A 14,625-nucleotide genomic window follows, 5' to 3' on the forward strand; every position below is an offset into this window, starting at 1 on the left:
GTCACTGACTGAACCCTGGACACTGGGCACACTGGCCACTGACTGAACCCTGGACACTGGGCACACTGGCCACTGACTGAACACTGGACACTGGGCACACTGGCCACTGACTGAACCCTGAACACTGGGCACACTGGCCACTGACTGAACCCTGGACACTGGGCACACTGGCCACTGACTGAACCCTGGACACTGGGCACACTGGCCACTGACTGAACCCTGGACACTGGGCACACTGGCCACTGACTGAACCCTGGACACTGGGCACACTGGCCACTGACTGAGCCCTGGACACTGGGCACACTGGCCACTGACTGAGCCCTGGACACTGGGCACACTGGCCACTGACTGAACCCTGGACACTGGGCACACTGGCCACTGACTGAGCCCTGGACACTGGGCACACTGGCCACTGACTGAGCCCTGGACACTGGGCACACTGGCCACTGACCTCAAACATTCCCTTAGTCATTCAGAGCCACAGCTGGACTTCAGATCTAGGTATTACTTTCAAAGATGGAAGGAAACACATAAAAGTAAAATTGCAAAGCGCCTAAGGCAGAAGCCATGTCCTCAGGCTACTGGCCCTGTTAGCTGTATCTAGTTCCCATTCTGCACCTCACAAAGCCAAATTAGGCCAAAAACTGTTTCTTGGGCTTCTGACTAGAGAGGACAATCATGGGGCATAGTTCTGCCTTATGAGACAGAAATGTACAGATATGTACACTCTGCTGTCCTGTGATGTTCCCCTGGACTTCTGGTGGAACATAGCTGTGGGCCTGGAAGAGGAGCAGTCCCTTTGAGCCCTGAAACCAAAACCCACATTCTCAGCATGTCTCAACCCCAGTCTTAAGAAGGGGAAGGGGAACACCAACCAATGAGTTTGCATGGCCCCAGGTGCATATGCAGCAGAGGATATCATTCTCTGGCATCAATGGGAGGAGAGGCCTTTGGTCCAGTGAAGGGGAATGCCAGGGGGCTGAGGTGGGAGAGGGTAGTTGGGAGCGGGAGCACCTTCATGGAGGCAATGGGAGGGGAAGGGGGATAGGTTTGGAGGAAAGGGAATAACATCTGAAATGTAAATACAGAGAATATCCAATTTAAAAAAAAAAAAAAAAAGAAGGGGAAGGGGGTTGGCTGGAGAGATGGCTCAGTGGTTAAGAACACTGACTGTTCTTCCAGAGGTTCTGAGTTCAAATCCCAGCAACCACATGGAGGCTCACAACCATCTGTAATGGAGTCTGATTCCCTCTTCTGGTGTGTCTGAAGATAGCAACAAGTGTGCTTACATAAAACAAGTAACTCTTTAAAAGGGGGGAAGGGAACAGCAGATAAGTTTGAATCCATCCTTAGCTACAAAGCAAGTTGGAGGCCAACCTGGACAATAGGAAACCCTGCCTCAAACAAACAAACCAAAGCCACACTCTGCAGGAGATGGAGCAGGAGTTGGGAGGAGCTGGGTCCTTGCTAACCACCTTAAGCCACTGTGCCAGCTTGGTCCTTTATCCTTATCTTGATATGTAAGGCAAAATAAATTCCACTGAATTTATTGCCTCTCATTATTACATGCAGCCAAATATAGCCCCTAGCCAGGAAGTCTCAGGGGAAAACATTCTAGGGTACTGGGTCAGCTGTGCTGAGAAGGTAGAGCAGCAAGCATCCTGCGTCCCCTTTTTGCTTGAAGCCCCTTCTTGTGACCTAAACAGAACCACTGGCTTCTGTCAGAGAACTGTTAAGGGATCTGAGAGATGGAGGCTCCCTTTCTGGCTGTCTCTCCCTCTCCCCTTCTCCTCCCCCTCTCTTTCTCTCCCTCCCCCCTCTTTCTCCTTCTCCCCACTTCCTCTCCCCCCCCATTGGTGGTGTGCCCAGAATAAACTCCAAGCTCACAGTCTTATTAGACCTGCATTACACACCTTGTTGGAAGTTTCTTTTTTTTTTTTTTTTTTTTTTGTCTCCTTTTGTTTACAAAAGAGGTTTATTGTTCAATCTAGTTTCCTCTGACTTGAGATGTTCCATCTCTTACACATGGGTTCAGGAAGCAGGGATAGTAAGATGGCTCAGCAAGCAAGAGTGGTTGCAGCCAAGCCTAACAATCTGAGTTTGATACCCAGAGCTTACATGGTGGAGGGAGAGAACTGAGTCCCAGAGTTGTCCTCTGACATTCATACATAGGATTCAGGAGATGAACATTCCTCACAGGTCTCGGGAAGCTTTGGAGCTTACGAGGTTCACAGGGTTTACCCGCAGTTAGACAAACAGTAACAAATGCTGTGGAAAGGAGACTTTTGCTAACAACTGCCTGCTAGTGGTGCAGAAGGTTTCAGAAATGCAGGTGTGTGGACTGTGACCCATGCTACAGTGGGCGTTCCCGTGATGCAGCCTTCAGTCACCCACCAACCTGTAAGCAGCCTCCATAAACTCACTGATTCACCAAGCCAGACCCGGGTGGAATGGCTTCTTTGGTTGGTCACTGGTACTCAACCTGGACCAAATGGTCATTTGTTCATATCACTCCAGAAAAAGTCAGAGAACCCTTTTTGGCAGAGACTAAGAACCAAGTCAGTCTACAGGTGCTGGATGCCATAAGCATAGCCCTCCCAAGAATGTAAGATATTCTGGAAATTTCCTGTCGCTCTAGATCTACCCTGTCCTAACTTATCCTGCTCGGAGATGCAAAGGGGTTGACTTTATGGCTCAGGTCAACCATCAGGCATTCCTTACCAACCACCTGGGTCTAGCCGACAGGAGCCATGGAGGGGTTGGAAGGAAGGAATTGAATTGCACCCTCCCAGAGATTCCTCTGCTAGAATCCTAAACGCTAGTATCAGAATATGACCTTATTTGGAAATAGGAGTGGTGCAGATGGAATCAACTAACCCAAAACAGCCCTACCTAGAGAAGACAACCCAGAGGTTCATTAACAAGACTGCTGATCACCCTGCACTAGACCCTGGACCTGAAACAAATACCCAAGTTCTTGGAATCTATTAGGTGCATGAGCACTTCCTCCCCTGTCCTCGCCCCCCCCCCCCCATATTGGTGGTATGCCCATGGGAGAACTAAGAGCTCATAGTTTGTAGTAGGCACACTAAGTTACACACCCTGCTGGAAGTTTCCGTGGGGTTGGGGAGGGATGGAGTAGGGTAGGGTGGGGCTGGGTGGGTGGGTGTGTCTCCAACCAGACTGTGCTGGGTTGATTATTGTTTACAAGTGAGAAAGCTTTAACTAGTATTTTTCAGTTCTCCAATCCCATGTATACTGAGCATCCCAGGAAGCCTTCTGGCTCACTGTATATTTTCCACGGAGGAAGGTCTCTCCTGCACGTCCCTGATGAGCCCCACCTCAGCATCTCAGAAAGATTACAAGATCTAGGAGCAGGGTGCTCACACTCCGTCTCTGCCTGGAGCTTTGTCAAGTGCCCACTGTGGAGCGGGTGGTCCAGGAGGGCTGTGTGAATAGATGAACAAATGCAGGGACAAGGATGTGGCATTTCAGACTAGGAATGATTAGTATACTTCTGGATACACTTCAACTATTCCCCACAATTTCTCTCTCAATCTTTTCTTTTTAAGACAAAGTATCCCTTAGGCTAGCCTCAAACTAGCTATGCAGCAGATGTTATACATCCTTAAGTTTCCAATGCCTTTCCGTTCCTCTGGAGAGCTAGGATTATAGACATACACTGCCATGCCTGGTGCTGGGAGCCAAGCCCAGGGCTTCAAGTAGACTGGGTAAACCCTCCACCAATGGTGCTATGCCCCAGCCCAGGACATTATTTTCTTATGGAAAGCTTCCTTCTGATCTCTTTTTCTTCCTCCCCTTACAAACTGCCAATTTGGTCCTGTATTCCTGCAGAAAGTCGACAGGGTTGCTGTGAAACCAACGGTCACTGGAAAGCAAAGTACATCATGGCAGTCTGTACAGAAAACATAGTGGCGCCGAACTACAGAATTTTTGCGGTCCTTTACCTTGAAGTCAACAGCTTTTATAAAGAAAATGAAACATGGCCAGCCAAGGGAATAAAATGAAAAGTGTTGCATTTTAGAAAGGGTCTACTTTTTCATTTTTATTAGTTCTTTGAGATTTTAGTGTCTTTTGATCATGGTCACTGTCCTCCCCCTCCCCCCCACCTGTTCCTCCTGGACCCACCCCTCCCCACCCCAACCTTCCCAATTTTACATCCTGTGTGTGTGTGTCCATCCCTAAAGTTATTTTGGTTTTGCTTTTTAAAGGCTCTGAAGGTTGCAAATGCAAGGGTGCCCTTCAAAAGCTATCTAAGAAGAAGAAAATACTGTCACAACAACGTAAATATGTAGCCAAGCACAAATTGCAGCCTAATGGCTTAAACAATGGACAACTGTACAATGGTGGACTCTCCCTCTTCCCACACCACATGCTTGTCCACTTCACATTTATCACACTGGTCAGCGGCAAAGATTCCATGCAGATAATCAGCCTCACTCATCCGATTAAACAGCCCTTCGTATAGTTGTATGAAGCTCATGAACAGATTGATTTGCTTTTGACACAAAGAGATAAAATATGAGGGATGATACTTTCCTTGAGTTCTGGGCAGGCGTGGACGTGCCCTGCATACCCAGACGTGCAGAACAGTGAGGTATTGTTCAGCTGTTGTTTAGTTTAAAAATTATCCGCTGGGTTGCTGAAAGGGAGAAGGGAAGGCAACTGAAAGGCTGTGGTGAGTGAAGAGATAAGAAAGGAAGCAATAGAAAAAGGAAAGTACAAGGCTGAAGACGCCTGGGCTGCCAGGCTGATGGGATGTGCGCAGACACAGTGAAGCCGGCGTGATTAAAAGGCACAAGCGTGAATAGTTGTGCAAGCAGAGCAAATGGGCAACCGCAAGGTCATTTTGGTTGTTGTGTGTTTGGTTTTGAGACTGTAAAGTAGCTAACTTTCCAGACCCCAAATCCTAAAAACAGAACAAACCTAACAAAATTTATAGTTGAAGGTGGATGGTGTACTGGATATCAGAGACTAGAAGTTGGGAGGAGAAGGCAGGAGACTAAGGTCAGCCTTGGCTACACATAAAATTGGAGGCTAGCCTGGGACAGGTACATGAGACCCTTCTTCACAACACACACACACACACACACACACACACACACACACACACACAGTGTAAAGTTGAAAAGGAATGTAAAGTTGAAAGGGTAAGTATAAAGGGATAAGGCATATGTTATCACAAATCTGCAGTTTATACTTTGATGGGTCCAAAATAGCACAGTGGATAGATGTGAATGTCCTGGAATGAACTGATGGGTTAGTGGGTAGATACACTGTGAAGCAAATAAAACAAAGCATGTAACTTAATGCTATGTGGTAGGTACGTGGATTTAGGGAAAATAATTATAAGAAGATAAAAGGGAAAGTATTATTTTTTAAAAATAAACACAACTCTCAAAGAGAGAAAAGGTACACATGAGAGCAATCTTTAGAGCAGTCTACACCAATTTTTATGCTGAGCACACACACAGGAGATACTAAAGAGCTGAAGGCTGGAAGAGAAATAACTAACATTTGAGAACAAAATCTGGTTTAAATGGGTGTACATAACTCTTCCCCCAAAGCCAAGAGAATACAGATGGGCCTTGTGGTGCACAACTGAATTCCAGCACGCAGGAGGCTAAGGCATGAGGACTGTCAGTTTGAGTTCAGCCTGGGCTCCACAGTAATGTCCTGTCTTAAGGAAAAAAAAAAAACTGTTCACCAACAGAGAACGCATAAAGAAAACGTGGTACGTATTACAACATGGAATTGTTTTCAGCCATAAAGAAAAATGGAGTGCGTTGGCTGCAGGAAAATGGATATAACTGGAGATGACCATATTAGGCAAATTAAGTCAACCTTTAAGTATCACATTTTCTCATTTGCTAGTCCTAGATTAAGTATATATATATATATATATATATATATATGTACAGACAACATGGAAGTAGAAAAGGCATTGTCTAGATGAAGAAAAGGGACTCCTGGGAAGGGGAACATGCATGTGGAGGTAGCAGGGGGAATATGTCCAAGAAAGACAAATATCTCATGTTTTCCCTCATATGTGGAATTCTGGCTAAACTCACATATATAACATGAAAGCAGGAGTAAGGCTATTTGAGAAGAGGAAAGGAGAAGCAGGAAGTGGGGGGGGTGAGAGGTGAAGATAAGGGGTGGAACATGGTCTAAGTATTATGTGAACACACTATAATAAAATGTCATCTTATCAATGATTAACACTGATAAAAGAACATTTTTTTCTAAAGACATCATCCAGGCTCTCAGATTAAGCTGGCCTGGGAGGTTTTTCTATGGGCTCCTCACATCTTAAAAAAAACAAAAACCAAAATACCCCCATCATTTTCTATGTAAGTCACTTTAAATAAATTTTTCTGTCACTTCCTGGAAAAGCCCTCAAAGCTAGTAACTCTAGGAAATACAGAAATCTTAACTCTGCATAAATAACGCTTCCCCAGTCAAAACAAAGTCATGTGAACCTGTGCTGGGTTTTATCACTAAGGATACAAACGGGTAACGTTTATTAAAAATTGATTACGGTAAAGTACCAGCATAAAGTTAACTGCCCAAAATATTTTCAGGGATGTGCTGATAGGAAGAATTCCCAAGTGAAGTTTACAAAGCAGCCATTAAGCCAGCTCTGTTTAATGTAGCTGTTCAATTATGTTCTAATTAAGTTCTGCTCTCTCGTGCTCCAATTAAGATAATCCAAAGGCACAGTTAGATGTCAAGGGACCACTTCAGAACATCAGGCCAACATCATGTCTCATCCTTTCAGGTATTTACATGTCTCCTGCGTAATCTCTTCCTGAGGAATACCAGCCAGTCCACATGGGATGGGCATGAGATGGTAGCTTTTCAATGCCTCCTTGAAACACTGAAGGGCTCTTGTGTCAATCACCCGGCTGACTTCCTGCCATAGAACCATTTCCTTCTCTGACTCATACAGACCCTGACTAGTGAAGGCAGCTCTGAGGACATGAGATCAAAAGGCCCAAGGCAAACACTGAGTAGAGGGACACAGAACTCCAGTTAACAGTAATACCTTGACCTAGTTAGGGTCAAAATGCTTTGCACACCTGGCTCATTCCCAGCACACTCTGGAGTCTGGACAGTCCTTTCAAGGTGTTCTCTTTGCAGGCATCAAGATGTGAGTACCTTCCAAATATTTATATCATAGATGGTGCTGCTCTTGACTTTGGTCGGAGAAATTTCCTTTTGTAGTGGGTAATGGACTCATTACTGGTCCAAGTGTTGACTCTACGTACCTGAGTTGTCAGCTGTGGTGAGTCATCTCTATCAACTGCCCAAGGCTCAGGTGACATAGAGAAAAGGGGATCAGAAAGAACGCAAGAGCCAAGAAATGGGTGAAATGCTAAATTTTGGACTATTATCCAATCAACTCACAGCAGCAGAGACCTACACAAGATCAAGCCAGTCTACATCCCAGCGTGGATGGAGAAGGACCCTCTGAGGCCCTCCTTCTAGTGGAGTGACTGAAAGTTGACAGCTGATAAGAGAGGAAGAATCTCTCCTTTTGGGATATGGTCACTGATAGTTCCTGCCCCGTCAATGGCCACACCCCCATGTGCATGTAGGCAGCACTAATTGTACTCAGGAGGTCATTAGTAGCAGCAATGAAATGAAGATACAGTGAGGTAGGGTGAGGCCATAGGGTCTCTGGAAGGATATAGTAGTTTTGGGTGGTATGATAAAAAATACATTGCATAAACATATGAAACTTTCTTCCTTTTTTTTTTTTTTTTGGCCAGGAAATAGTTTATTGACAATCAAGGATACAGCCATCAGAGAGGGAAGCACACAGGACTGCAAACTAAAACTCAATAGCGAGCAAGGGCCATTTGGGCCAGGAACACTGCACCCTGGGGTTCCTCACATTCTCTCACCAGTAGACACACAAGATTGGGCATCCAAGGGAGGGCGCAGTAGCTCTGGTGTCCCAGAGAGTGAGAGATATATGATACCACATTATGAGTGGCAGGACAAGGAGGTAAAACGGAACCAAGTTTCTTCATTGCCCAAGACCTCCTCCTCCTCTCAGAGCCAACACCGGGTGGAGGACGGAACCACCTAGAATCTCGTGATCAGCTGCTGTCTTCTCATCATCCATCTGTCTGCCACTGTAGGTGGGCCGCTGCTGTTGTGGGGGAATTCCTTCTTTTTCTTCCACACGCTCCTTGATTCGATGTCAATCTCAATCTCTTTTCCGGTCAGCATCTTCACTTTAATTAGCATCTTCCTCCCAGGTTGGGGTTGCAGGTGGCTAGAGTGCTGCTTCTTGAGCCTTGGTCACTGTGGCCGAAGCTGCCGCTTCCCAGCACTCCACTCGAGGAACACTTCTGCTTCCAGGTCACTCTCCGGACCCACCCTCTTCTCTTTCCATTTGGTTCCCCAAACGCTCAGGAATGCGCTCATGTTTTGTGTCAATGGGGTTGAAAAGAGAAAGACAAGCCGGCTGAGAACAGCCAGATGACGTCCTGAGACCCCATGCATGCCCAGCGAACTGGTGATAGCGGGCTGTAATTCTAGCAGTCTCTTAACTCTGGACAGTGTCTTCAGAGTACATATCCACCCTCTGAGCTCCTCATTCCTAACAGTGATGCTGTAGTGGCTATTCCTGATTGTCAACCTGGCTAGATCTGGAATGAACCACAATCCAGACTTGGAAGGCTCTCCTGTGATCCTGATCTTGAGGTTGGGAGATATAAGTTTCTGACCTGGATCTTGGCATGGAGATCTTGAGGGATAGTGGCTATGAATCCCAGGAGACTAAGGCAAAGAGATCTCTGAGTTCAGGGTCAGCCTGGGACAAAACAAGTCCCAGATCCAGGAATGGTGGTGCGCACCTTTAATCTGGGACACACCTTCTGTTGGAGACCTACATAAGGACATTGGAAGAAGGAAGGTTCTCTTTCTTCACCTGCTTGCCTTGTGGGACTGAGCAACTGCTACATCCTTGGACTTCCATTGACAGCTGATGCCGACCATTTTGGGGGAGTTGATTACAGACTGTAAGTCACCAACAAATTCCCTTACTATATAGAGACTACCCATAAGTTCTGTGACTCTAGAGCTCCCTGACTAATACAGATGCCCTAAGTTTTACTCACATAGATGATGTTTTTTTCAAATACTTGTTTTATGCATGAGTGTTCTATCTGCATGTACACCTGCATGCCAGAAGAGGGCATCAGATCACATTGTAGCTATCCATGAGCCACAATGCAGTTGCTGGGTCTTGAACTCGGGTCTTCTGGAAGAGCAGCCAGTGCTCTTAATTGCTGAGCCAAACTATTGGTTGATAATTCTCTTTTCCAAATACTTGGAACCAGAACTGCTTTGAGTTTCAGAGTTTGGGGGATCCTGGAATATTCACACCTATGCAAATATCTTGGGATGGAGCTAAGTCTAAACATGAAATTAACTTATATTCCCTACATACCTTATGCACACAACCTGAATATAATTATAGTTGATGCTTTTTAATAATCTTACATGTGAGTTTTATGATATATGTCTTGGTTAAGGTTCCTATTGCTGCAATGAAAGACCATGACCAAAAGCAACTTCAGGAGGAAATGAGTTTATTTGGTTTATACTTCCATATTGTAGCTCATCACTGAAGGACAGGAAGGAACTCAAGCAGGGGAGGAAACAGCTCAGCGGATGCAGAGGCAATAGAGGAGTGCAACTTACTGACTTGCTCAGCCTGCTTTCTTATAGAACCGGGACCACCAGCCCAGGGGTATCACCACCCACAATGGCCTGGGCCTCCCACATCAATCACTAATTAAATGCCCAAGGTTTGCCTACAGCCAAATGGAGGCGTTTTCTTTTCTTTTTTTCACTGTGTGTGTGTGTGTGTGTGTGTGTGTGTGTGTGCATGTTTGTTTTTCCCTGAGTAATCCTAGCTGTCCTGCTCAGTAGATTAAGTCTGTCAAATTGACTTAAAACCAGCCAGCATAGTTTAGAATTCTCCCCTGTGGCATCATGTTAGCATTAGGGCTGGGGCTGGATCTTGGCTGATACAGTGTTTGCCAGGCATGCAGGAGGCCTCTGCTCAGTACCTAATACTGTATAAAACTAGGAGCGGTGGGTGGCTCATGTCACAAGTTTAGCATTCAGGAGGTGGAGGCAGCAAAAGCAGAAGTCCAAGGCCAACCTGTGCTAGAGACTATAAGAAAGGAGTTATACATTTTGGGTTTTCACGTTAGAGATGCTTATCTTTGGGGGTTTAGAATGGCAAGAGTCTCCTTGTCTGTCTATAATACCTAGAAAGCAGTGTGTTGTGGTACATGCCTGACTGCAATGTTGTTTTTTCATTAATTCTATCTTAAGCAGGATGTCATCCACCACTCACTCAGGCAAATCTACAGACAAGAAGAGCCGTGGGAGAATAACATTCCTCTTACAGATTTTCAGTCTTCCATGCAGTTGATGTGTGTTAAGTGTTTTTTATATGTATGGAACCTTCTTGTACAAATGTCTGTGCATCATGCTTGTACCTGTGGATGGTTGCATCCCCTGGATCTTGAGTTACAGATGGCTGGCAAATGAAATGAGGACTTCACTGTCCCTAGGTATAGCTGAGGAGAGGGATTTTGTTGATAGGAGGGAGAGCACAGCCAGAGGCATGTGAAAGAATCTAGAGTGAACGGAGCCATGAGAAGAAGAGGGGGGATAGGGAGTGGAAGACAAGAGTCAAAGTCAGAGAGAGAGAGAGAGAGAGAGAGAGAGAGAGAGAGAGAGAGAGAGAGAGAGAGGCTGCAGGGTTAATATAGGAAAATAAAGCTGGGGAGGGAAGGGAAGGCCCTAGGCAGGAGAGAGAGGTTTATGGCAAGGGGTGTGGTGAGAAGAGCTGAGATGGGCCACAGGTACTGGGTGAGCCCAGAGGCCTACACACACTTTGGTGTGCTAATAGGCACCACAGTTAGCCATTTTTCCCAGATCTCTTTGGGACCTGACATTTGTGAGCCTACATGTAGATGCTGGAAACAGAACTCACGTACTCTGAAAGGACAGCCAGAGCTCTTAATCATTAAGCTACCTCTCCAGTTCCTGAAAATTTTCTTTTCAAACACGTGTGTGTGTGTGTGTGTGTGTGTGTGTGTGTGTGTGCAAGCAAGCAGCAGCTCGCTGAACAGAAACACACAAATAAACGAATAAACACAGCCAAGACCAGAAGAACCTTCCAGCCACGTCCAGCCTGATTGCTGCTGATTCATAGAATAAATGGTGAGATTAAATAAACAGACAGTAATTTTAAGCCACTAATGGAAGCTATTTTTGTGGCAGAAGGTTAACTGATGCTGTTTGTGTTGAACAACTGAAAAGAACTTATGGTACAGTGGTGATAACCACCATCTGGCAGTCAGTCAAACCCTCTACCTCAGCCATCTGGCAGAAAGCCATGCCCCCTGCAGACAAAGCTTCAAGCCAGAGGGGGAGAGTCATACCAAGAAACCACTGCCCTTCTTTTGTAAGAGAAGCCTGGGGTCACCCTTGGGACAGGCCGTTGACTTTGTCTTTAAAGTCTTGTTGTCAAAGCTGGACTTTGATTTTTAGAAACAAAGACAACTTCCAGCCAAGTCTGGGAATGAAGTAATCAATGCCCCTTTGTTAGGAGGAGAACAAGGAAAGGAACACGGCTATAAAGTTATAATAAGATTGTTCTTGCATGGCTCACAAACTGGGTCTGACAGCAGTTTTAAGAGTTGTCATGGGAACTGCTTGTTCTTTAAAAAATTAAAACCATTAAAACATTTTAAAGTTGGCATATAGAAATTATACATATTTATAGGTTATCTCATGGTGCTTTGATATCTATCTGCTCATATGTAATGCACAGTGTTAAATTAAGCTAAGCATATCTCTGCTCACATGGCTCACTTCTTTGCAGTAATTACAATGCATGATAGGACGTATTTCTTTCACCAATGGTCATGATGAATGTTGGCTCTGGAACCAGTGTCCTAGGTTCAGACCCTGGTGCTTCCTCTTGGCAGTCTCATGAACTGAGCCTCCCTTCACGAACTGAAACTCTGGACCTCAGTTTCTTCAGTCATAGAATAGGAGAGACATCAGAGCCACATGATGATAGCACAATACTGGGGGAGCTCAGTTGGTAGTGATGGCCTCCCATGTAGGAGGCCTGGAGCTTGATCCCTAGCCCTCATAAAACTGAGCATGCTGCAGTCACAGAACTATGGAGGTAGAGAAGCACAAGGTCAGCCTTGGCTACATGCCCATTTCCAGGGCTATATGAGACTCAGGCTCAAAATGCCACAGCCCAAACAAGATCACAATGTAAAGCTGTATGTTGGTGGTTTGAATGATATGTCCTTCATATTTCCAGTGTCCCGCGCAACCGTCTCGCCAGCAAGAACGACGCGGCACACAAATAGGATTCTTCTGTGGTAAAGCTGTAATGCATCTCGAGAGGCAGAGCATAAGCTTGCAACAAGTGAAGACGAAGACCCCGAACTTTCTAGCCCGTCCCCTTATATAGGAATCAGTCCTCGCCTTGGACGTGGAGCCCCCTGATTGGTTGAAACTCATCAGGCCCTATGACGCCACGGGAGAGGCAGAGCTCAAAGAGTGGAAAGTTACCCAGCGCGTGCGCACATGACTTGTTTACTGCTAACTCCAGCCGGATGTCAGCGCCATCTTGTAATGGAGAATGTGCAGGCAGCGCCCCACATCCCAGCGCTTAAATAACTGATCCCTGGTTTAGGGAGACTTAGGGGATGTGGCCTTACTTGAGAAAGTATGTCACTGGGGGCAGGTTTTTAAAGCTTGACTTGGTGCCGTGTTGAGTTGGCTCTTTCTGTTTCCTGTGCACAAATTTGAGATGTGAGCTCTCAGCTTGCAGCTTCAGTTGCCGTGTCTGCTTCTTGCTGTCCCTGCCATTATAAACTCTCACCCTCTGGAACCATAAGCCCAAAATAAACTCTTCTATAAGTTTCTTGGCCATTGTGTTTTATCACAGCAACAGAAAAGTAACTAATACAGTCAGCCCCTGGCTGTAAGCTGGCCTCCTGGGCCGACTCGGGGCTGCTGATAGAATAGATGGCTACAAAGCAGCCCCCGCTTTGAGTCATTATTCATTAGTGACTAATAAATTATGCAACTAATTTATGGGGTGCTAAACACTAAATATGAATTTTGGTGCTAAATATTGATTAGGTGCCAAACCCCCAAATATGAATCATAGTAGGGCTATTGGGACTCATCTGCTGCCGTAATTGTTTTTGGCTTGTTGAGAATTTCTCATCTTTCTGGATGAGAAAGGAGCATTTCCTCCATCACCTACTTAGAGAGTCACCTCCTGAGTGAGTTGCTGAGGTTGAGCCACTGAAGAACTGAATGGCATTTTGGCTCAGCCAAGGACTGGCTCTGACCTCTTCAGATCACAATTTCCACACTTTAACCTGCTAAGAACACCAGCCACACCACCAGGCTGTTCTCCAGAACAAATGGAATCTCATACACAGTGAGTGAGAAAGGCTGACCCAAAATAAAGGCAGTACTCATGCTCAGAGCTTGAGTGTTCTTGCACACAAGGTAATTACATGCTGTATTATTCTAATATCTCTGTTCCCACCCAATTCTTCAGTTGAAATCCTAGCCCTCAAGGTGATGGCATCAAGGGGTGAGGCCGCTGGAAAGTGATTAGGTCATATGAGGAGAGCCTGTGAGGAGAATGAAAAAGACATTGAGAAACTGCTTTTCCTATAAAGTACGGCCCCCTCACTTGGCCCACAAAGTAACCAGACACAGGATGCAAGCCTGGCATGTCTGCTTTACTTTGGCTAAAGGCACAGGATAAATTACTGTCCATGACCTCTCTCCAGTCACCTCATACAGCAATTATCAGATGATGGTGAAGCCACGTTGAGAAGCATAAGTAATCAAGGCCTGGGGATAAGATGAATCCTTATGTAGACCCATAGTGGAGCCAAAGACCAACCAGAGTCCCCCTGAACCAGGCCCGCTTGACAGTAGAATACAAACGTTAGTCCCTATTCCTCTTTTAACTGCTCTTCTTCCTAATGTGGCCATGTTGAATAAATCTCCTGTCTCTGCTTTTTATAATTTCTTGTCTCTTTACTTGGGACAGGTGGCTATCCCTGTCCCTTTGGGTAGAAGCTGTGAGAGCCCAGGTTTTTGGTCCTAAGAACCCCCCATTATAGGATTAACAGCCTCATAAAAAGAGGCCCCATGTTAGGACAACATAGGAAACAGATTAACAGCACCTTCAGAGGAGCATGTAGTATTTGCCTGTAAACCTAGCACAAGGACAGTGGAGGCAAGAGGTAGGAGTTCAAGGCCGTCCTCAGCTACATAGTGAGCTGCATAAAACCATGTCTTGAAAAAAAAAAGTTGCATATGTTGGAGAAAAGAGTTGTGCTATCTATGAACCAGAAAGTGGGTCCTCCTTGAAACAGGATAGAAGGGGGAGAAAATGGGTGGATATGTTGGCACACCCCTTTAATCCCAGCACTTAGGAGGCAGAGGCAAGCAGATATCTGAGTTTAAGACCATCAAGGTCTGCATGGTGAGTTCCAAACATCCAGGGCT

General features: G+C 45.7%; 1 protein-coding gene and 1 pseudogene across 3 annotated transcripts in view; both read right to left on the reverse strand.

Moving 5' to 3' along the window:
• Positions 1-14,625, reverse strand: part of IQCK (IQ motif containing K) — a gene marked incomplete at its 5' end in the record, with an annotated part of 109,183 nt that overhangs the window by 70,465 nt on the left and 24,093 nt on the right. The window lies entirely within an intron of this gene.
• Positions 8,057-8,280, reverse strand: LOC308416640 (ubiquitin-like protein NEDD8; annotated as a pseudogene). The gene has a single exon. The product of its transcript is annotated as a ubiquitin-like protein NEDD8 (transcript).

This window comes from Micromys minutus, assembly GCF_963924665.1.
Source record: "Micromys minutus genome assembly, chromosome: 2".
NCBI lineage: Eukaryota > Metazoa > Chordata > Mammalia > Rodentia > Muridae > Micromys > Micromys minutus.